This window comes from Podarcis muralis, chromosome 12 (genome assembly GCF_964188315.1).
Source record: "Podarcis muralis chromosome 12, rPodMur119.hap1.1, whole genome shotgun sequence".
Lineage (NCBI taxonomy): Eukaryota > Metazoa > Chordata > Lepidosauria > Squamata > Lacertidae > Podarcis > Podarcis muralis.
This window is the reverse complement of record NC_135666.1, coordinates 34,729,631-34,753,692: the sequence shown is the minus strand read 5'-3', so window position 1 is coordinate 34,753,692 and position 24,062 is coordinate 34,729,631. Positions and strand designations below refer to the sequence as shown.

General features: G+C 43.6%; 1 long non-coding RNA gene across 1 annotated transcript; it reads right to left on the bottom strand.

Moving 5' to 3' along the window:
* Window positions 1–900: 900 nt before the first annotated feature.
* Window positions 901–14,317, bottom strand: LOC114607661 (uncharacterized). The gene is made up of 3 exons (XR_003709206.2): window positions 13,814–14,317; window positions 13,505–13,630; window positions 901–1,499 (listed from the first exon to the last, which is right to left on the bottom strand). It is a non-coding gene; the product is annotated as an uncharacterized LOC114607661 (long non-coding RNA).
* Between the last annotated feature and the right edge of the window lie 9,745 nt (window positions 14,318–24,062).

The following is a 24,062-nucleotide window of genomic DNA, read 5'->3' as shown; positions in this document are numbered from 1 at the left end:
CCCTTGTGAAATGAAGACACCAGACACATTATTTAAGGTTAATGGGCGTAAAAGGCCACAACTTTATTGATTACAGGAATTGAAAGGTATTGGCTTTAGGCATTGGCTCCTATTGACTACCCGGCATGGTGACCGCCGGGAAGGGTTAACCACCAGCCGGGGGAGTCCTGTTGAAGTACGCCAACTAGGATCCCCCGGCTGTCACCGCTCGGGGGCGTGCCTTAGGCCCTCACCTCCCTAGGTCTCGGACAGGGCAACGCCCCCGGAGTCCTCTACCGGACTACCCCTTTTCATTTGGGGGAATGTGATGGCGCTTCCTTCCCCCCTTTCATTTGCATAACAATAACCCCTGCCGATGCCTAACTGCCAATACCGATAAAGTTGTGACATTTGCTACGAGGTAGGCGAAAAAAACCAAAGGCTAGAAATTTGCCAAATGGAAAAATTCCTACCAGGCCCCTTGCGGCGACCAACCAAAGTCCATAGCAAGGTCAACCCTAGCTAAACCTAAGCCCTAGCCAGGCCAACCTAAGCTCAATTTAAGGGAGGGTGAGATGGGAAAACCTAAGCAGCTGGAACGGGAAGAGAGGGCGGTCCCCGAGTGCGCCAGGCTTAAATGTCTTAGGCCACGCCTACCCGGCCTGCCGGTTGGCTGGCTGGGTCGGAGGCACGCCCGAGGATTACCCTGCTCTCACGGGGACTGAGAGCCAGCCCCTGCATGCATGGGGAGGGGGTGTGCCCGCAACCCCACCTCCTCTCCAGCTCGGAAGTGGCTTTCTTAGCCTAACCTACCTCACAGGGTGGTTGTGAGGATGAAATGGGGAGGAGAGCTGTGTACACCAACTTTGAGATCCTTGGAAGATAAAAAGTGGTATATAAATGCACTACTACTACTAATAATAATATTTAAAGACCTTTTTATTATTAAGTTTTTACATCACATTTAAGGTACATAAAAGTAAACAGAACAATAACAACAAAACAAACAAGTATTTTTAAATCAATGGCAAGCAGGTTCTGTATCTATGTCAAATATAGTCCATAATTTTCCAGTCGTGTGTGAGGTATGGGTGTGAAGAATGCCCTCAGATTTAGTTACATGCTCAATAAATTTATACCATATGGCGTAATATTCATCTGTTTCCGGACCATTTATTTGAGCCTTTTACTTTAAAGGCAAGATGTGAGGGAGATCTGGCTGCGACATCTTTCACCCCATTGATCGCCAGGGTTGATTAGGCTGATCTGGCAGCTAGGTGGGTGTCCCCGTCCTCCCTCACTGCTCCTCCTGCGTCCCTCCTGAAGCTGCGTGCTCGGTGGACAGCATTTCCAGATTGAAGGAGTGTACTGTTCTTCGGTCAAGGGTATGCGATAGCTGCACTCCCCTGTTAGGACCTCCAAACCAGCTCAAGGTCCCTTTGTAGGAGAACGTTGGGTAGTGAAGCTTCCAGGACTCCTGACACATCCAAGTAAGACGCTGCATGTGCCAGTTTGCCATTCTTTAAGAAGAAGAAGAAAAGGTAAGATTTTCCATCAGAGCAATTTGCCACATTTCCTTATACAGTCATACCTCGGGTTACAGATGCTTCAGGTTGCCTTTTTTTTTGGGTTATGGACCCGCCAAAACCCGGAAGTACTGCAACGGGTTACTTCCGGGTTTTGGGGGTCGCGCATGCGCAGAAGCGCTAAATCGTGCTTTGCGCATGCGCAGAAGCGCTGAATCGCAACCCGCGTGTGCGCAGACGTGCTGCTGCGGGTAGCGAACGTGCATCCCGCACAGATCACGTTTGCAACCTGAGCGTCCACTGTACCACAGACTCAGCAGGTTGGAGTGTGGCTGCTTTTAGAAACTGGTGATTATTAATCTAGCTGCCACGATAAAGAAAAGTATTAGCTCTTTAAAAAGATATCTTAGTCGGCAGTGGTGGAGCTACATGTTGCAGTCCCCCGAGCAGAGAACAGGCGAGGGCGTGGCAGCACACATCCCGGGGGCATGGTGTGTGTCCGGGGGGGGGGGGGGGCAACCGCGATGGCACCCTTTCCCCGAATGGCACCCAGTGCAGGCTGCTTCCCCCGCCCCCACCTTTGTCCGCCAGTGTCAGTCGGTAGAACATAAGATTCTTAATCTCAGGGTTGTGGCTTTGAGCCCCACATTGGTAAAAATAATAATCCTGCATTGCAAAGGGGGTTGGACTAGATGACCCTTGTGGTCCCTTCTGACTCTACCATTCTATGATTCTACAAATATTTTGAAAATTATCAAAAATAGACAACAATGGCAATTGAGGGCTCACTTGTATATTTTGGCCAGTTGTTTGGTTTATTTCATTAAAAACCTCTGACCAGCATTTACAGCCAGGGCTCTGCTTGCTCAAAAATGGAAAGATGACAAAACACCGACCAAAGAGTACTGGCAAACCAAGATGATGGAATATGCAGAAATGGCGAAACTTACAGGAAGATTAAGAAATAAAGACAATAGAGACTTTAAAAGAAGTCTGGGAATTACATATGTTGTATCTGCAGAAATGCTGTAAAGAAACAGACTAAGTAAACACATAAACCACTAAACACGTGTAAACACGTACAACCACAAAAATGAATGTAACAGATAACAAACAATGTTTTGAATATAATTAAGTATAAGAAGTACTTTTAAAGAGATGATTTAAAACGATAAGAATGGGAATGTTTTTAGATAAAAGAATATGAAGTTAAGATATAACAATGTAAGCAGATGGACTATATTTACCAAAAAAACCCCATAAAGGGTAAGTTGAGGGGGGGGGGGAGAGAATGGGTGTGTGGGTTTTTGTCTTTTTTATCAATTATGTAGATTATGAGAATTTTAAATTGTATAAATCAATAAAATTAAAGAACAAACAAATCACTGACCAGCATTTGAATGTTTCCTTGCATGACCAATTGTAAAATGTACCAATTCAACCACAATTTCTCCATCATCGGGGGGGGGGGGGGGCTGTTAAGGATGCATTATTTCTATTCAATTTTTATAAAATCCTGTTAGATTTTTTTTATTACAGCTTTTGAACAATTCAATTAAAGTAACCAGCAGCCAAAACATGAAAATGAAAAGGGTGAGTAAGAATTAAGAAGGGAGATATGAGTTATTTTGACAAGATAAACCAGGGATGGGGCTGCTCATGGGTCACTTTGGGGGGGGACGGGACATGCCAGTTTTGATTGGGGCCAGAGGCACCAAGCAGAGCAATGGATGCCGCTCTTGCTTTTGTATGGTACCATACATTCCACCAATGCAAAAGTAAAAGGTTTCAAGCCCCGCCCCCATTTCTTCACCCTCGATACAGGCAAGCGAGAGACATTATCACAATTCAAGGAAAGATTCCAGCCAAACCAAAGTGTATGAGGGGGGTGCAGTCAGGACTGGTGAGGGTGGGGCCTAAGGATAGGGGTGGGGCCTAAGTAAGTCCCAGAGGCTACACTGAGTCCCCATTGTTAGTTAAATGAATAAATATAATGTACTACTGGCTTATTTATTACATCTTAATCTAGATGCATTTCTCTCTATGATGTCTTTGGAAAACTAGCTCAAAAGGAGCTACCGACCCCTGCAATAACCATAGATAATTTCTATTATTTGTTTTAGCAGCAAGGGCCTTCTATGACCTGTTTCAAACTATACCATTGCTCCTGCTGCTTATTTTTATTGTAAACTGCCTGAGGGCCTTTTGGAAAGGTGGGATAGAACTCTACAAAATAAACAAAACCACATAATTTTTGTTTCAGGATAGAAAGCTGCTCTTTTCCCCTGCACATATATGCGCAGAGAGAACCCCCCTCCCTCTCTCTCCCTCTCTCTCTAATTTCAAGTGGAAGAGCTGCCATCTGGCCTGCCTTTAAAAATACACTCTGGCCCCCATCCAAAGAAAGTTAGTCATGCTTAAATCCCATTGAAACCACTGGGAGAAGATATTTGCAGCTAACTTGAATCCCATCGCTCTCAATAGAGCTCTCCACCCGCTTTTTCCAGCTCTGATGTTTGCTCTCTATTCTTCCATCATCCCACCCTGGCATTAAGGTACAGTAAGTTTAAAGACATTTAATTTGCCTTCAGCAGAAGCTTGCTTTGGATTGCCAAGGTGCCACAAAGTGCTTCGGGGTCCCTGCTTGGACTCGCTTCATTGTACAGATCCTGCTTCAGCTCCAATAAGCCGAAAATCCCTCTGAGATGCAGTATTCCACTTCTCCTCAGCAGCTGAGATTCATCCAAACGTAATGCACACTCCTGGCAAATATTCTCATAACTGAAGACCACCAACCCCAGTATTTTATTTTTTTAAAAAAACTCTACACAAGTATATTATGTAAGAATGTAATCAACATGATTACATTATGATTGCAAGATGCAATGATTGTATTTATCACCATGTTACTATCTGGAATAGTTCATCATTTAAAATAGTTCAGTTCTACATATTGCACACTATTCTGCCCACACATGTTTATCATCACTGGGCCATGGCAGCAGGTGGATCTTTGAACTATATCTCTACATACAGTAAAAGTACTGCATTTCCTCCTTGTGGTTTTAGCACCTTTTCAACTCAAAATTCAGAACAGGCCTTTGTAAGTTCCACTTCTGGAGTTTTACATGTGAAGCAGCTGCATATGATATTATTATTGGCAATAGTATGGGGGGTAGGAGAAGGAACAGGCCACAGTGATGTCTTGAGCCCCCTTGCCTAATACGAGGCTGGATTACATAACCAGCAAACCTTATATATGATCCTGTTAGATTTACGTGTGTTTTAGTTTATGGATATTTTTATACCTGGGACGCGGGTGGCGCTGTGGGTTAGACCACAGAGCCTAGGACTTGCCGATCAGAAGGTCAGCGGTTTGAATCCCTGCGACGGGGTGAGCTTCCGTTGCTCGGTCCCTGCTCCTGCCAACCTAGCAGTTCGAAAGCATGTCAAAATGCAAGTAGATAAATAGGTACCGCTCCGGCGGGAAGGTAAATGGCGTTTCCGTGCGCTGCTCTGGTTAGCCAGAAGCGGCTTAGTCATGCTGTACGCCGGCTCCCAATAAAGCGAGATGAGCGCCGCAACCCCAGAATTGGTCACGACTGGACCAAATGGTCAGGGGTCCCTTTACCTTTACCTATATTTATACCTATGACAGATTCATGTTGACACACCTTATTAGAGAAGCATAGAATTGTACGGTTGGAAAGGACTACAACTACTAGCCCAACTCCCTGTAATGTAGGAATCTTTTGCCCATGGGTCTCGAACCCATGACCCTACGATTAAGAGTCTCATGCTCTACCAACTGTACAGGTTTAACATCAGATTTAAATTGCATCCACATCTCTTCCCCACCCATACTTTTCAGATTTGCCCTCCATTCCTTTAATTCTGTTCCTCTTACTTGATTTCCTATTGAGGTGCAATAGCTGCTTGAGCTGCTGCAGTTACCAATACTGTTCTGAGCCAGGCAAAAGGAAGAGAGCGCGATCTGTGTCTGTCCCTTCCTAAGTAACCCCCCTGCTCAGCCCCACACAGTCTACAAGAGGGTACATGGCTGTACCAGCCAGTGCAGCTCCCAAGAGACCTCTGGCAGGGCAGCAAGCTTGAGGGCATTAGCGCTGCCTTGTTAAATTGTCTCTGAGCTTTACAATCAGATTGAAAGCAGCATGGGCAGAGATAACCTACTTTTAAAACAAGGGACAGTGGAGGAAAAAGTATACAGGAGCAGAAAGGAATAGAAAGTCTAGGATTAGTGGAGCTAGGAACAAACCTAAGGGAAGGATAAGAGGGAGAGAGCAGAGAATGACACTTCTCCAGTTATCTAGTTATTTCATAGCCTGATTTAGATATAGCTTCATCATTGTGCACAGTACTTTACGGAGCACAATGGACTAGTCCCTGCCTGGAAGAGCTTACTGTCTATAACATTCAGCACAGAAGAAAAACAGAGGAAAAGAGGGAAGTGGAGGCAGGGGGAAGCAGGGAAGCAATATGTGGTTCTTTCAGTTATATGCGTTAAGGCTTAGGGATTTAGAGGGCCTGAGACTCAAAGGTGTTGTGTCATAGGCAGTGCTTTTTTCGGGGGGGGGGGGGGAATGCAGGGGTACGCATACCCCTAAACATTTTGTGAATCTTTGTGTTTTTGTCCATTTACTGTCTTTATTTTCCCCGATTCGAACTATAAAATGGTGATTTTCCCGAGTCAACATGAGAGTACCCCTAAAAATTTTTTTAAAGGAAAAAAGCACTGGTCATGGGTGTCACCAAAAAGGTGAATTTGGAGGAGGGATTGTAAGTAAGGGTGGCACCACACAGGTGTTACTTTGTTTGGATATGGGAAGGTACTGTTGCTACTTCCACGCCATCATTTCCATCCCATTGTCATTTGCATAACACCTACCATATAACACCACATAACACATAACAGACCACATTACACCGGTCTTGAAAGACCTACATTGCCTCCCAGTACGTTTCCGAGCACAATTCAAAGTGTTGGTGCTGATCTTTAAAGCCCTAAATGGCCTCGGTCCAGTATATCTGAAGGAGCGTCTCCACCCCCATCATTCTACCTGGACACTGAGGTCCAGCGAGAAGCCTAATTACAGGGAACCAGGCAGAGGGCCTTCTCGGTAGTGGCACCCGCCCTGTGGAACGCCCTCCCACCAGATGTCAAAGAGAACAACAACTACGAAACTATTAGAAGACATCTGAAGGCAGCCCTGTTTAGGGAAGCTTTTAATGTTTGATTACTGTATTTTAATATTTGGTTGGAAGCATCCCAGAGTGGCTGGGGAAGCCCAGCCAGATGGGCAGGGTATAAATAAATTATTATTATTATTATTATTATTATTATTATTATTATTATTATTACATACTTGGTGCCTGTAAGGTGCTCTCATTATGTAAAAGGTAAAGGTAAAGGACCCCTGGACAGTTCAGTCAAAGGTGACTATGGGGTGTGGCACTCATCTACAGGTAGCATGACAGCATCCCTTGGTAGATTGCCTCAAGGTGTACCCAGTTCTTCAGGTTCCTGAGCAATTTTAATAGGAGGACATTGTAAGATCCTCATTGGCATATGGCTCAAACTGAAGTTGGTGGCCTGGATTGCTCCCGCTGTTGTGGAAATGGTGGTGTTTTATATGGATCTTAATATCACTCATCCTTTTTAATGGGGCTACTTTTGCTTCATCCAAGTATGTCCACAGGGAATTCCATCCCTGAGTCAAACGCGACATTTCCCCAAACTGGGATAACAGGAAGGCAGTGCGGTATTTACGGGGGTGGAAAGAATCGAAACGTCCTTCATCCCTTGGTAGTTGATGTCTGGCTGAGCTAATTTACGTCCACCGCTTTTAATACAAATGATTCTGAAACAATTTTGATCAAGGGAAAGTACAAAATGTTCTGATGGGTAGTGGAAGAGAGATAAGGAATCCTTTGCTGACTCCTCTGCATCAACAGTCCTTTGAAATCTCTCACACTACAAAAGAGGATAAAGAAATCTTTTAAGGCCACTAGTTTAAAGTTGGATAGATATGGCTTCAGTATGGGAAAATTGCATGTGGAGCATGTACTCAATCGTGTGTGGTGAATGCATATGCATCTGTGCATGTTTTAGGGTGGTAAAAATAAAAAGAGATAGTGAAATGTTTTAAAGGGATCTTTTCCAACTGGGGGAGTGTAAATTGAAATGCAATTGAATGTAAGCAAAGGTAATGTGATGCACCACTGGGGCAATCATCATCATCATCATCATCCAGGAAGAAGATCTTGGGGTCACGAAGCACAGCTTGGTGAAAATACTGTGCAGCTGTTGTGAAAACAATGATTCCACATTGGGGGATCATTAGGAAGAGAAGCAGAAATAAAACTGCCAATACCATAACACCTTTCTACCAATCTATGCTGTTGCCACACATAGGATGCTGCTGTATACTGAGTCGGACCATCGATCAATCTAGAGCAGTGTTGTCTGCACTGACTGGCAGCAGCACACCAGCTTTCAGGAAGGATTCTTTCCCTAACCCCAACTGGAGATGCAGGAATCAAACATACAAAGAACGTGCTTTACCGCTGAGCCACAGAAGTGCAAAGGTTATTACATTTGGCGTACTGTTTACAGTTTCAATCGCCACATCTCAAAAAAGGTATTTCAGAGGTGGAAGAAGAGCTGGAGCAACTCTCCTATGAGGAAAAACTATAATGGCTGAGGCTCTTTAGCTTGGAAAAAAAGGTGATGGCAGACGTAATAGAGGTTTATAAAATTATTCACAGGTGGAGAAATTGGATGGGAAGATTTGACCCTCCAGCATTTCATAATACTAGAACATTGGGTCATCCAGTGAAGCTGAATGGTGGGATATTCAGGAGAGGAAAAAGTATTTCTTCACACAGCACATAGTTAAACTATACAAGATGCAAGAATGCTTTATATGGAGAGCAGACAAATTCATGAAGGGCAAAGGTTATCAGGCTACTAATCATGATTGCTGGTGTTATGAGTGTTTGGAGGGGGCTAGATCCCCCTAAATGTGTTACGAGTTTATAAGTTGGAGACCCCCCCCCCCCAATCCTTAGATTTAATAAATGATAGGAATAAATCAATGTTTGGAGTATTAAGGAAAGCTGCCAGACGCTGAATCTAGCAGTGACAAAAATACAGGCCAAACCTGGTTTCTGAGCTCAGGAGGTCACCTGGGAGAAGATGGGGCATCGGCAACAAACAAAGGGAACAGAGTACTGGGTCATTAAGAATGACTGGCAATGCAAACACTCCAGCTCTGAGTGAGAAGCAGAGGCAAAGGCCAATGGCAGCAGACAAAGGCCAGGCTTTGGGTTTGCACTTTGAATGACATAGCCTGGGGGGAGGGCCTTAGAGTCGGTTAGCAGTGGGAAGGAAGGGCAGAACTCCATGGAAGCTGGGGAGGACAAGCTGGAACTAGACATAGAAAGTGTCTTTTTGCTGTCCTTTGAATCCAATTCTTCCCTTAAGGAGGAAGCCAGACCCTCATAGGATGTGAATGCTGGAAATTCCTCCATTGTAGACTCAGGTTGTATACATGTGTAAATAAACCATATACTATAAAGACAATGCAGTCTCCACTGTGCCTAATTTCTGAAGGAAACATGAAACCTGGGTAAGCACCTGGAACCCGTGGAATCTCACATCACTCTGAGATAGGGGTGTGTGTAACAATATATCATGTCCAGCATCAGAGGCATTAAGCATCTGAATAAAATTGCTGGGAAACAGAAGTTGGAGAGTGCTACTCTTTGGGCTTCTGATAGGCACCTGATCGGTCACTGTGAGGAAAAGGATTCTGGACAAGGTATTTGGATGCATTCAGCATGGCTCTTCCTACATTCCGACGCATGGTACTTCTGAGATGCTGTCATAGTGTACATACCATTTCATGACAGCGCATCTTAGAAGTTTGCTGCAAGGTACTAAATTTTTCTTGTGCCACCAGGCAACTGGTGGTGCACGATGATGAAACAGACACATTGTGCTTTCATAAAAGTATCTGTATACAGTTGTACCTTGGAAGTTCAACAGAATCTGTTCTGGAAGTCCGTTCAACTTCCAAAACATTTGGAAACCAAAGCGTGGCTTCTGGTTGGCTGCAAGAAGCTCCCTCAGTGAATCGGAAGGCACAGAAGTCCCGTCGGATGTTCAGCTTCCAAAAATAGTTCACAAACCGGAACACTCACTTCCGAGGTTGCAGTGTTCAGGAGGCAAAACGTTTGAGAACTAAGCTGTTCGAAAACCAAGGTATCATAATATTTGTAGGGTACATACGTGCCCCCTCCCAGCAAAGTAATTATCTATGAAAGACATTTGTGTGTGTGAAATAGTCTGCATGGCACGATGATGCAAGGATTGTAACTACATAGGGCACCACTATTATATGTGTTAACTCCCAGTGTGTTGCTGTTTATGTTTTCGTTATCCTAATTTTGAATCTGTTGCTACAAGGCCAGACATCTGCAGATGGGAAGGCTCAGGCATATGGATGACCACCTCTCACTTGCAGTAAAGAGGCTGGATGTTTCTTGTAAAGACAGGAGGTGAAATCATCTTGAACAAAATGTGATATCTATTTTTCAACAGGAGGGTATCCTTTCATAGTGACACTTAAAACCTTTAGGTGGCAGCCAAGGGCTATCGTTTTAACTTCCACATGCACTTTAATGCTCATGTTTTCAAAATGGACCTGCATTCAAAGGAGCCAGCAACTAACGATATACTTGTAAAATTGATTACTTTGTTATCCACGAAAGATACTCAAGACAGCAAGATAGTTAAGAAGGAAGGTGCAACCCATAAACATTTTCTGCTGGGCTGAAGTTGCCTTGTCCTGTCAGTCGCTATATAAAGCAGTGTAGAAAGCAAAGCCCTGACAAACCCCAGACACGGCTTTTGGAAACCACATGGCCCAGCTATTATGTAGCAACCTCTGATTGGCTGAAACAGTAGCAACAATTAAGAGGCTTGTCATGGACTTGCCGTTGTTCCCACTACAGTGGTACCCCGGGTTACAAACACTTCGGGTTACAGACTCCGCTAACTCAGAAGTAGTACCTCGGCTTAAGAACTTTACCTCAGGATGAGAACAGAAATCGTGCGGTGGCAGCGGGAGGCCCCATTAGCTAAAGCGGTACCTCAGGTTAAGAACGGTTTCAGGTTAAGAACGGACCTCCAGAACGAATTAAGTACTTAACCCGAGGTACCACTGTAGTAGTGTTGACTTAAAGACTGGAGGAATTAAGTACTTAACCAGAGGTACCACTATATTGGCTGAGCTCACAGTGGTTTCCTTCTATGATGTAGAAAAGAAAAAGAAAACACCCTCTCTTTGTTGCTCCCCTCCCTCCCCTCATTCCAACGTCCCAATTCATAAAATAAACATTTGAAAAAAAGAAAACAACAACAACAACTTGCCAGAAATTAAGAGAATGGATGGAAGACTGATGAAAGCACTTCCTTTGTCGAAACCTGGCCTTCCCCCAGTCTCAGTGGGCTGGGAGGAACAGAGAGACAGCCAATAGCCAAAGCATCTAATACAAAGTGACAGGAAGTACAAGAGACTACTTCACACAGACCACAGTTTAAACTGTGAAATGTGGTTACGGCAAGATGCAGCCATGGCCATAAACTTGGCACTGGTGAGGAAGAGGGGGGCAGGGGAGTGTACTGCCCCCGCACCACGATCCTGGTGGGGTGCCATCGTGGCTGCCATTGCGCCCCCCCCCCCCCGTGCTGGGCACCATGAAGCTCTGCCACTGAAACTTGGATGGCCTTCAGAGGGAAAGGAAATATCAAAGAGCGTATGCCTGTTGGTGGCTACCAGCCACAATGGCTATGTTCTAGCTCCACAGTTGGAGGCAGCAGGGGGCTGAATGCCAGTTAGGAAAGCGCTCTTGTGCTCAGGTCCTTACGGGCTTCCCAGAGGCATCTGGTTGAGCTTCATTAACATGTGACTCCAAAATTCTGATTCCGCCCCCCAAAACTGATGCCTAAGTTTAGTGAAAGTGGTGCTGTTTTGTGCCGTCAACTCCATGTTTTGTGCCACCACCACCCCAAACCGAGTAATTGACAAAGCAAATTAGGGGCACAAGTAAATGACCAAAAATCCAACCTTGTCTGATTGACTCCAAACAGGTGCCAAAGTGGTATGCTGGTTTGGTGTCATTTTGTGCCTCAAACCCTGCTTTCTGTGGCTGAGGTTGGCTAAGTCCCCTTAGCTTAAGTCCCTACTTAGCCAACTTAAGTCCCCATTTAGCCAGCCTTAGCACTAATTGCACTTATGGGTTGAGCGTTAATTACTCAGTTTGGGGTACGGCACAGAAAGTGGGGCTTGTGGCACAAAATGGCACCAAACTGGCACACCATTTTGGTACTGGTTTGGAGCCAATCGGACAAGGTTGGGTTTGCGGCCACTTACTTGTGACCCCGTTTTGAGTGACAATTACTCAGTTTGGGCGCCAGAACAAGACATGGTTTGCAGCACAAAACTAGCACCAGATTTTTTGGTGGTGGTGGTGGGATCTGGAATTTCTCTGTTAGAGAACAGGAGGACTGGAAGAGCCTTTCATCTGATCCAGGAAGGCACTTATTATGCTATTATGCAACAGCACTCCAGCTTAGGGGAGAGATCAGTCCACATGTTTGTTTTTTTAAAAAGATCATTTCATGCCCATATCTTCATTTCTCTCAGATCATGTAACTTACAATTATGCGATCAGCAATGACATATCTTGCCACCTCCATAAGCAGAGAATATAAAAGAGGGCTTCATAAGATCAGCATGTGGGCATTAACCTCTAGTTCCCATTTGCAGATATATGCAGAAATATGCGTTTGACCCTTTAATTAGTCCCCCCCCCAAAAAAACCTAAGTTTAGAATGATGAATAACTTTTCATTAGTGTACATACAGTTGCAGATTAAATATACAATGCATGTCGGTGTTTCTTAACTTGCTAAAGCATCTTACGTAGATTATACTGTTACTAACTAACTCTGAGGCAGGCAGCACCACAACATAACATAACATACCTGCTGTTCCAACTACTAAGACTGTACTATGAACTGAACCAACGGAAATAACTGCCATAACTGCCCCAGGCGCATGACATCACAGAGTTCTACTGCTCTTGCAATTAACCCTTTGCATGTGCATTTTGGATGCTAACATCCCCCCACAAAAAAACCCATAAAAATATAATGTTGGTAGGTAAGCTTTAGCCCTTTTCAGGTGTTCATAAATGAACATGCAGAGGGGCATCTGGGGCATTAATATAACACTATTCAGAGACTCAGATATGGCTTAAATGAACATATATGGATGGGCTCTACCCTAAACACTGTTCCAGTTGATGTCCATGGGTTGGAGGCAAACTGTACAGCAAGGAAGCATCCTGTTGTCAGAGACTGGCTGGGTGGCAAGGAGTGGCTAGAGGAACTAGTTGGCGAACCCCATAGGGAAGCCTCAGAGGAGGAAGGCTCAGAGCCTGGGGAGTGCTGGTGGGACACTGGTCAGAGCTCAGCTCCATGGCACCTCTTAAGTGGGCACCGTTGCTGTTCTAGAAAAAGAGCACTGAGTAAACCCCTTGAAATTAATGGGCCTGGCTGAGTTGGGTCCATTAATTTCAGTGGGTCTACAACCCTTTGTGTCCTGTTCACTCTCCTTTACCAACATTCTCCTTTCTTGCCATGAGTTCCATTATTGATTGTCTTGTAGTTGTGCCACCTACATCTGGAAATAATCTCCCCAGCCCCTTTACCTCATGTTCAGTATTCTAGTATCAAGCGGATTTTAAAAGCATTCCTCATTGGCTCATGATCTAGTACCTAGCATATGAATTATCGTCCTCTGCCTGAGCTTCAGAGACAGAACAGCATCTCCTCAGAAGTCTTTTGTCTCGAGCTGCCAGCTCAATCCCTGATACTCATCCTTTTTCTTTGCTCTGCTCTGGGAAACGGACGGGTGTATCTCGCAGTTATGTAACGCGGGTCCTTGCTTTCTGCGCCTCTCTTGTCAAAGAATGTGCAAGCCAGCAGAAATGTGGAGGGTATCTTCCTTGTGGAAGAATTTGCAGACAGCATTCCTCCTGTTCAGAAGAATATTCAGCTTAAAGATCTTAGAGAATGCAAAAGGGGAAAGGGGGTGGAGGCAACTCAGCACAGAAACAGCGCAGGTTCTGATAGCCCATCTGTAAAAACTCCCCCCCCCCACCCCAACATGTCAGATGTTGGACTTGAAGAGTTGGCGCAGAAAACAAAAGCTTCATTACCTCCAGATGAAGCAGATGCCGAGTCTTTTCTTAGACGATTACAAGAGTGTTTGGGCTCTGAAGCAATAATACATTAAGAGTGGAAGTAAAGCGCTGAGGTGTCGTCATCCGAGCTGCTTTGATAAGGCTTTATAAAACCTCCAAGAAAGGCCCTCATTGTGCTTTCAAGTTTACAAACAAGACTGTTAAAAGGTAGATTGCACAACACAGGAAGGATGACTGTGGTCCAGCGACTTTAAGGTTCTGGGAATTGTTCAGTGAATAGTGAAGTGGCTCATTTATATACAAAGCTTCTAAAAGATCATCAGGGATCAAAGCTCTGCCTCCCAAACCCCAGTGTGCCTGGAGGACAATGATGCAGCAAAAGGCTCTGGTTTAAATGTGTAGCCTCCGTATTTTTAAAAAATTAATATTAAATGCATACAGGAGTCATTTTCATTGGGACCATGATGCATAGGGAGTAGAGAATTAATCCTTCCTTCCTCAGCCATGAAAAATAGAGACTATGTTGGTTCCAAGAGCTTATCCACTGGCAAAGGTTCGATTAGGGATGGGCAAACATGTTCATTTTGGATTCTCTTGGTTTTTCATATTTCCAATCTTAAATTCAGTTCTCCACATCAGTTTATTTATTTTATTTTTTTAAAAAAATGTCCTCATGAAAATTTACCCACATTTTAGTTCAAATTCCTCATAATATTTTCACACACAAGTTTGCCTATAATACACATTTTTGCAAAATAATTTCCCCATATATATTGCATAGTCATACATTAATTTCACTAATATCTGCCTTTATAGGCACGTTTTACCTTAGTATATGCATTTTTGTGCACATTCCTTGGCTGGAGAAGTACATTGCAAAATTCAAAGAAGTGCAAATTTTGAAGAATGGCTGTTTCGGTCCATTTTGGAAAATGCAAATCAGGCAAGTTTGCCTTAGTATAGGAAGCAAAACAAATTTCTGCCCTGTTCCTAGGTTGCATTACATCATCAGGGACCATCACTAACCCTCATGTAACATGCTGGGGTGATATTGAAACATTGAAATGGCATTGCTTATAAATGCATAGTGGGTAGGTGGGGAAAATTTTCAGTGGGACCACAGTGCATGGGTTGGTTCAACCTCATGAAAAGTAGCATTAGGAAGGGGAAAATACCCTATCCATTGTCTGCCCTCAAAATGGCATCTCTGAATGCATGATACATCAGTCTGCTTGCAACAGGCCACTGTATTAATTTATTCCATTTATATCCTGCCCTTTCCTCCGAGGATGGTGTACATGGCCCCTCCTCATTTAATTTCCCACAACAACCCTATGAGAAGGTTAGGCTGAGAAGCAGTGAGTTTCATTGCCAAGTGGGAATTTGAACCCAGGTCTCCCAGGTCACTCTAACCACCTCACCACACTGGTTCTGCTTCCACACTTAACATGTAAACATGTAAATCGGCGGTTCTCAACCTGTGGGTCCCCAGATGTTGTTGGACTACAACTCTCATCATCCCTCAGCTCTGGCCTTGCTAGCTAGGCATGAAGGGAGTTGTAGTTCAACAACATCTGGGGACCCACAGGTTGAGAAAGGCTGATGTAAATAAATGAACCTTTCATTCAGAGGATGAAATAATGTCAGATTTTATCCCTGCTGCTACAGTGATCTGGGCAAACAAATGGAAGCACAATATATGAATGTCAAGGAGAAGAAAAGTCAAAGATTGGTCGCCCCCCTTCAAAAAAAAACAAACAAAAAAAATCCAGAAGGAGCTATGTTTTCAAAATATAAGGGGTTTTTTGTGTGTGGGAAAAAACCCCATCTTCTTTCTCCATGGGAGCAAACAGGTTGCTATGGAGACTGACTGGCGCAGAGGCAAAATATAGACAGATAGAATCTCCCCAGAGCAATGACTTGAGCACATGGCATACGTCAACTATTCACACTGAAGAGGAACTAACCATAAATGCCTCCTTTTAGATAATTCTTGTCTTTTATATCTTGAAGTATAGTTTATGGACATCTATTATAAGAATAAGGCCTGGTATCTTTTAAGTCCCATTGGTGGCATGCTAAGAACCCAAGTTTTATATCTTTTGCTGATGGCTTTGTCAACATTTGAAGAACAGTTATTTATTATTACACAACAGGTAGTAATCCTTCTGTATTTACCAGGAGCTGATGCAGCAGTGATACTGCAGCAGTGATTCCTTCTCATGAGTGGTATGGTGGGAATCCACAGAAATTTTTCCGGGGCAGAAGGGCACTGGCGGGGGGAAGTAAAATGCAGAAAGCGGAGAGCAGGTGAGTCTCTCTCTCTCTCTCTCTCTCTCTCTCTCTCTCTCTCTCTCTCTCTCACACACACACACACACACAAACACACACACACACCCCTACTCACAAACACTCAGGTTCCACAAATCTTAGAAACTTTCTTAAAAATGAAAGCTGGGAATCTGGGGGTTATGGTTCATTGGGGTGAGCTGTCTCTTTGCTCCCCAACAGGATTTCCAAGGGTGGTGCTTGATCACCTTTTGGTCACAACTATCAAGTCTGTTTGTTTTTAATCCACCATTTGGAAGTGGTAGTTAAAAGGTAGGGATGGGTGAATCTGTCAATTATAGGTTCTCCAAATTTCTATTTCCCCCCAAACTTAAATTCAGTTTTCCATATTCTCACATCTGTTTGTGATTTTTTTAAAAAAATCTGCATGAAAATTCACCAGCATTTTAGGATGAGTTTCTTTTAACGTACACATTTGTATGCAATTTTGCCGTGTATACTCGTTTTTGTAGAGCAATAACCCCAAATATAATGCATTTTGGCACACATTATTCTAGGATATACACATTTTTCTACCCATTACTTCCTTGGAGAACTGCAGTGTAAAAATATGAGACTTTCAAAGGATGGCTGTGCTTCTGCAGCACATATAGTTTCGGAAAGAGTGAGTTAGGAAGGTTTGCTTTAAGATGTGAACTGAACTGATTTATTCTTCCATTCCTGTTGAAAGATCCATAAAATCATAAAAATAAAGAGTTTTCTGTAATCCATGGAATGAAGTAATCTTGGGAGAGTCTGTTACTGATTGCTATGAGATTCAAAGATGGCCTGAATAATTTACCTCTCTAAAGTCCTTCTTGGGTGATGCATTTTTCTACTGAACTTTTTCCAAGCGGTTCATAAAAACTAGCTTGGCATGTGAATGAGTAAGAATACTGCAGTGATAGTATGAGATGTGAGGATCAGTAAGGAACGGGAAAGCACTGTAAATAATAAAGATAAATGCACATCCTGGACTACTGTTCCCGTGATGCCCCCTAGAAATATAAATCCACAAAAGGTCTAACCACAATTTAGCATACTTTGAACTTTTCTGACATGAAAAATTACAGCCCATCGATGATACTGAATCATTTCGAGAAACATTGCAGTAATATATTAACATATAAAGGCAGCAGGAGGTGATGTGAAGCCAGTAATTTTTAAAGGTTATATTGATGCCTACTAAAGACTACCGGAATGACTAATGACTGCCATGATAATGACATCTGATAGTTCTTAAATCGTACCAGTTTGGCTGGAGAACCTGAGGCCCTCCAGATTTTGTTGGACTACAAATCCCATCATCTCTGACCATTAGCCACGCTGACTGTGACTGATGGGAGTTTGAGTCCAACAACATCTAGAGGGACACATGTTCTCCATTCCCAGACTAGGGGACAGCTGGCCAAACCATTGAACAAGCGGGATTATTGGGTAAGGTAGCAGTGGGGACTCTCTAGCCCACAACTTAATTGGGCCCGGACAGTTTTCTAATTTGATTTGCAGGCATCACTGATCATCTGAATTTGCAAAGCCCTGGGCCTTCAAGCAGTCACAGCTGATATTTGGTGCTTGCAAAGCCCAGTTCCTTGGCCTGTGTGGTTTACTTTCAAAATGCATGAGCAGTGAAAAATGTTTCACCTGACATCATGGACCCTTTCACCTGTCAAAATGGTGCACTCGAGTTGGCGGGGATCAGGATCCAGCCTACTGGTCAGATCCAGTTCTCCAGCCCTGGTGTAAGGCACTTATTTGGCAAGACAAAAAAGGAGCCAGTGGTGCCAAAATGGTGAGGAGCTTACTTCAAGGCTGGTTCCAGATTTGAGGGGAACATTGAGTGTCATCTTGTGGCTATTCTTCACATTGGTAGGCCCTGCCAAGCTGACTTTGCCCCAGCTGCAGCGAGACAATTAGCCTAGAAGGCATGAAGCCACCATTGCATTTCCCACAGTGTTCTGGAGCAATGCTAACTTGGTGGCATTGCAGGAGGTTAAAATGGTGGCTCCAAGCTAGCTGGCCCAGAGGGCTTAGGGCAACTCCAGATCTGAGGGGGGCAGGTTGTCAGGTATACATTGCTTCTTTTCAGCTAGGCCTTTGGTTGTGATGGTGGGAAGTAGAAAGGCTATTGAATAGGCAGAGAAGAAGGAGGGAGAATCTCAGCCATGGGAAAGAAGGAAGGAGACGGTCTTTGGGGGCTGAGAACAGTGGGAACATGATTAGGACAGAGAGCTAATGGGTTGTATCCAATGTTAGTTATACCCATTGAAATTCATGGACATACAGCTAACTTAGGTTCACTCATTTCAATGGGTCTACTGTAAGTAGAACATAGTTGGCTGCAACCCACAGTCCTGTGCAAGGTACTCTGATAGAAGGGTTCTAGTATAGTAATTAAACTCTAAAACGTTTCTAATGAGCCACCAGCATATATTTTCTAAAGTTGTGGAAGTTATAATAATCAGTGGTGATAATTCATCTGGACAATGTGTCCAATTTTGGGGTACCATATCACAAAAAGCTTTCCCCCTTTTTCTTTCTTTCTCTCCTTCCTTCCTTCCTTCTTTCTTTCTTTCTTTCTTTCTTTCTTTCTTTCTTTGTTTCTTTCTTCTTACAAAGCAGATATTATTTGGAGACAAGAAAGCCATGATAATGTGCTTAGAACAAAAGCCATAAAGAGCCTGGCCTGGATGTGTCCAGTCTGGAGAAAATAAGATGAAGCACTTACTTACTTACTTACTTATTTTATTTATTTATTTCCAGACTTCAAGCATTTGAAATGCTGACCAGAATTTGTAGCCACGATCCAGAGGTTCTGGGCACTGTGATGTACACAGAGAGTGACTGCCCATTCATCTCAATGGAGATAACATCCATCACACACACACACACACACACACACACACACACAGAGAGAGAGAGAGAGAGAGAGAGAGAGAGAGAAATCCATGTACTCATTTGCTACTTCTGTTGACAGAAAGGTGTGTGCCAAGGTTACTATTCAAAGAAGAACTCACTCAGCTGTGGCAAACGAGTTTAGTTTGTGGTAGCCAAAATTGAGGATGAACATCAGGTTGGACGCAAGCTTGTTAATTGTAATAAAAGCCTGGCAATGGAACAAGTTGTCTAGGGAAGTTGTGGAATTTATACCGCTGCAAATTTAATTAGAGAAAAGAGATTACCTAAGCAGAAGCAAGGATGATTTCAATGTAGAGCTTGCTTCCTCAAGAGAAGTGACCTACATGACCCATGCAATCCTTTCTCATTCTTAATGGCAGAGAATACACCTGCTTTGCCTGTGTGTTGGTAGTGACCCTAGATATGGATCCCTCTTGGCATCAGACACAGCAACCACATTTAGTGGGGATTTCAATGTCTATCTGGATTAGCTGTGTGCATTGAACTCCATTTCTAAATCAAGGCATTTGACTTTAATTTGAGGTGGAAAGTAAGGGAAATGGAGATCAAAGATGCCTTTAAAGCTTGAACAACTGGGCAGTCCTCATCTGGACCTCATCAAAAAATGCCTATTCTAGTTTCTAAACACATCAAGAAATGTACATCAAAAAAAGTACACATAAACTATCTGTGCAACACCTATATTCTCCATTTATGGCTTCTTTCAGATATCAGTATTTCATCACAATAAATTAGCTGGCTGCTTTATATGTATATAAATAGACCTTGCCCTAGAAATGAAGAGAATCTTGTTACATTTTAAAGCCTCCTGAATTAGTTTTATTGTTCAGGCGTTTATTATTTGAGTTAGGGAATATGGAAACTAATTATATCTGTTATTAAGTGGGTATCTTTGGCATTCTTTTTTTTTTTAAAAAAAAGAGATAAATTTTAAGATGTCAGAAATGATTTTTCAAGTGAAGAATGCATAGTTGTTTTTTGGGAATCAGCAACTCATTATTTGCTATTTCACACTTCTGCCATTGTCCTTAACTATTATATCTATCTATCTATCTATCTATCTATCTATCTATCTATCTATCTATCTATCATCTCCCCTTCATGGATCACTGCCTTGCCGTGGCGAAGGGGCTTGAAGAACTCAGAGAAGCTATGAACTACGCCGAGCAGGGCACACAAGATGAACAAGTCATAGTGGAGAGTTTTGACCAAACGTGATCCACCTGGAGGAGGAACCGGCAAGCCACTCCAGTATCCTTGCCAAGAAAACTCCATGGACAAAGACAACAGGCATATAAAAGTTATGACGCTGGAAGATGAGCCCCTCAGGTCGGAAGGCGTCCAACATGCTACTGGGGAAGAGCGGAGGGCAAGTACAAGTAGATCCAGAGCTGATGAAGCGGCTGGGCCAAAGCCGAAAGGACGCTCAGTTGCGGATATGCCTGGAAGCGAAAGGAAAGTCCAATGCTGTAAAGAAAAATATTGCATAGGAACCTGGAATGTAAGAACCATGAACCTGGGTAAGTTGGAGGTGGTCAAAAATGAGATGGCAAGAATAAATATTGACATCCTGGGCATCAGTGAACTAAAATGGACGGGAATGGGCGAATTCAGTTCGGATGACCATCACATCTACTACTGTGGGCAAGAAACCCGTAAAAGAAATGGAGTGGCCCTCATAGTCAACAAAAGAGTGGCGAAAGCTGTACTGGGATGCAATCTCAAAAATGATAGAATGATCTCGATACGAATCCAAGGCAGACCTTTTAACATCACAGTAATCCAAGTTTATGCCCCAACTACTGGTGCTGAAGAAACTGAAATTGACCAGTTCTATGAAGACTTACAACACCTTATAGAAGTGACACCAAAGAAGGATGTTCTTCTCATTATAGGGGACTGGAATGCTAAAGTAGGGAATCAAGAGATAAAAGGAACAACTGGCAAGTTTGGCCTTGGAGATCAAAACGAAGCAGGGCAAAGGCTAATAGAGTTCTGTCAAGAGAACAAGCTGGTCATCACAAACACGCTTTTCCAACAACACAAGAGACGACTCTACACATGGACATCACCAGATGGGCAGCATCGAAATCAGATTGATTATATTCTCTGCAGCCAAAGATGGAGAAGCTCTATACAGTCAGCAAAAACAAGACCTGGAGCTGACTGTGGCTCAGATCACCAGCTTCTTATAGCAAAATTCAAGCTTAAACTGAAGAAAGTAGGAAAAACCACTGGGCCGGTAAGATACAATCTAAGTCAAATCCCTTATGAATACACAGTGGAAGTGACGAACAGGTTTAAGGATTTAGATTTGGTGGACAGAGTGCCTGAAGAACTATGGATGGAGGCTCGTAACATTGTACAGGAGGCAGCAACGAAAACCATCCCAACGAAAAGGAAATGCAAGAAAGCAAAGTGGCTGTCCAACGAGGCCTTACAAATAGCGGAGGAGAGAAGGCAAGCAAAATGTGAGGGAGATAGTGAAAGATACAGGAAATTGAATGCAGATTTCCAAAGAACAGCAAGGAGAGACAAGAAGGCCTTCTTAAATGAGCAATGCAAACAAATAGAGGAAAACAACAGAATGGGAAGAACCAGAGATCTGTTCAAGAAAATTGGAGATATGAAAGGAACATTTCGTACAAAGATTACCATAATAAAAGACAAAAGTGGTAAGGACCTAACAGAAGCAGAAGACATCAAGAAGAGGTGGCAAGAATACACAGAGGAACTATACCAGAAAGAAATGGATGCCTCGTACACCCCAGGTAGTATGGTTGCTGACCTTGAGCCAGACATCCTGGAAAGTGAAGTCAAATGGGCCTTAGAAAGCACTGCAAATAACAAGGCCAGTGGAAGTGATGGTATTCCAGCTGAACTATTTAAAATTTTAAAAGATGATGCTGTTAAGGTACTACACTCAATATGCCAGCAAATTTGGAAAACTCAGCAGTGGCCAGAAGATTGGAGAAGATCAGTTTACATCCCAATCCCAAAGAAGGGCAGTGCCAAAGAATGCTCCAACTACCGCACAATTGCACTCATTTCACACGCTAGCAAGGTTATGCTTAAAATTCTACAAGGAAGGCTCAAGCAGTATGTGGATCGAGAACTCCCAGAAGTGCAAGCTGGATTTAGAAGAGGCAGAGGAACCAGAGACCAAATTGCAAACATGCGCTGGATTATGGAGAAAGCTAGAGAGTTCCAGAAAGACATCTACTTCTGCTTCATTGACTATGCAAAAGCCTTTGACTGTGTTGACCACAGCAAACTATGGCAAGTTCTTAAAGAAATGGGAGTGCCTGATCACCTCATCTGTCTCCTGAGAAATCTCTATGTGGGACAAGAAGCTACAGTTAGAACTGGATATGGAACAACTGATTGGTTCAAAATTGGGAAAGGAGTACGACAAGGCTGTATTTTGTCTCCCTGCTTATTTAATTTATATGCAGAATACATCATGCGAAAGGCTGGGCTGGATGAATCCCAAGCTGGAATTAAGATTGCCGGAAGAAATATCAACAACCTCAGATATGCAGATGACACAACCTTGATGGCAGAAAGTGAGGAGGAATTAAAGAACCTTTTAATGAGGGTGAAAGAGGAGAGCGCAAAATATGGTCTGAAGCTCAACATCAAAAAAACGAAGATCATGGCCACTGGTCCCATCACCTCCTGGCAAATAGAAGGGGAAGAAATGGAGGCAGTGAGAGATTTTACTTTCTTGGGCTCCATGATCACTGCAGATGGTGACAGCAGCCACGAAATTAAAAGACGCCTGCTTCTTGGGAGAAGGGCAATGACAGGCCTAGACAGCATCTTGAGAAGTAGAGATGTCACCTTGCCAACAAAGGTCCGTATAGTTAAAGCCATGGTCTTCCCAGTAGTGATGTATGGCAGTGAGAGCTGGACCATAAAGAAGGCTGATCGCCGAAGAATTGATGCTTTTGAATTATGGTGCTGGAGAAGACTCTTGAGAGTCCCATGGACGGCAAGAAGATCAAATGCATCCATTCTTAAGGAAATCAGACCTGAGTGCTCACTGGAAGGACAGATCGTGAAGCTGAGGCTCCAGTACTTTGGCCACCTCATGAGAAGAGAAGACTCCCTGGAGAAGACACTGATGCTGGGAAAGATGGAGGGCACAAGGAGAAGGGGGCGACAGAGGACGAGATGGTTGGATAGTGTTTTCGAGGTTACCAGCATGAGTTTGACCAAACTGCGGGAGGTAGTGGAGGACAGAGGTGCCTGGCGTGCTCTGGTCCATGGGGTCACGAAGAGTCGGACACGACTAAACGACTAAACAACAACAACAACAATCTATCATCTATCTATCTACACACACACATACACACACACAAATCCACATGATGGGGTGAGCTCCCATTGCTCTGTCCCAGCTCCTGCCAACCTAGCAGTTTGAAAGCAAGCCAGTGCAAGTAGATAAATAGGTACCGCTGCAGCGGGAAGGTAAATGGTGTTCCTTTGCGCTCTGGTTTCCATCATGGTGTTCCGTTGCGCCAGAAGCGGTTCAGTCATGATGCTCACATGACCTGGAAAGCTGTCTGTGGACAAACGGCAGCTCCCTCGGCCTGAAAGCGAGATGAGCACCGCAACCCCATAATCGCCTTTGACTGGACTTAACTGTTCGGGTGTCCTTTACCTTTTACACACACACACACACACACACACAGAGAGAGAGAGAGAGAGAGAGAGAGAGAGAGAGAGAGAGAGAGATTAGGAGGAGGTGCTGGTTTGAGAATATGGTTGTAAACATGTCAACATAAGAAAACCCACTGGCTCATATCAAATGCCTATCTAGTCTGGCATCCCATTGCACAAAGTGACCAATGAGATGTCTTTGGAAGCCCAGAAGGAGAACCTGAGGGAAATTGGCTCTCCCTCTTGTGTTATAAAGCAATTGGCATTCAAATGTGTATTTGGGACACTGTGTGTATAACTTGTGCAAATCATTTGCAATGATCCTGAGCATGAATTCTACATCATCTTTAGC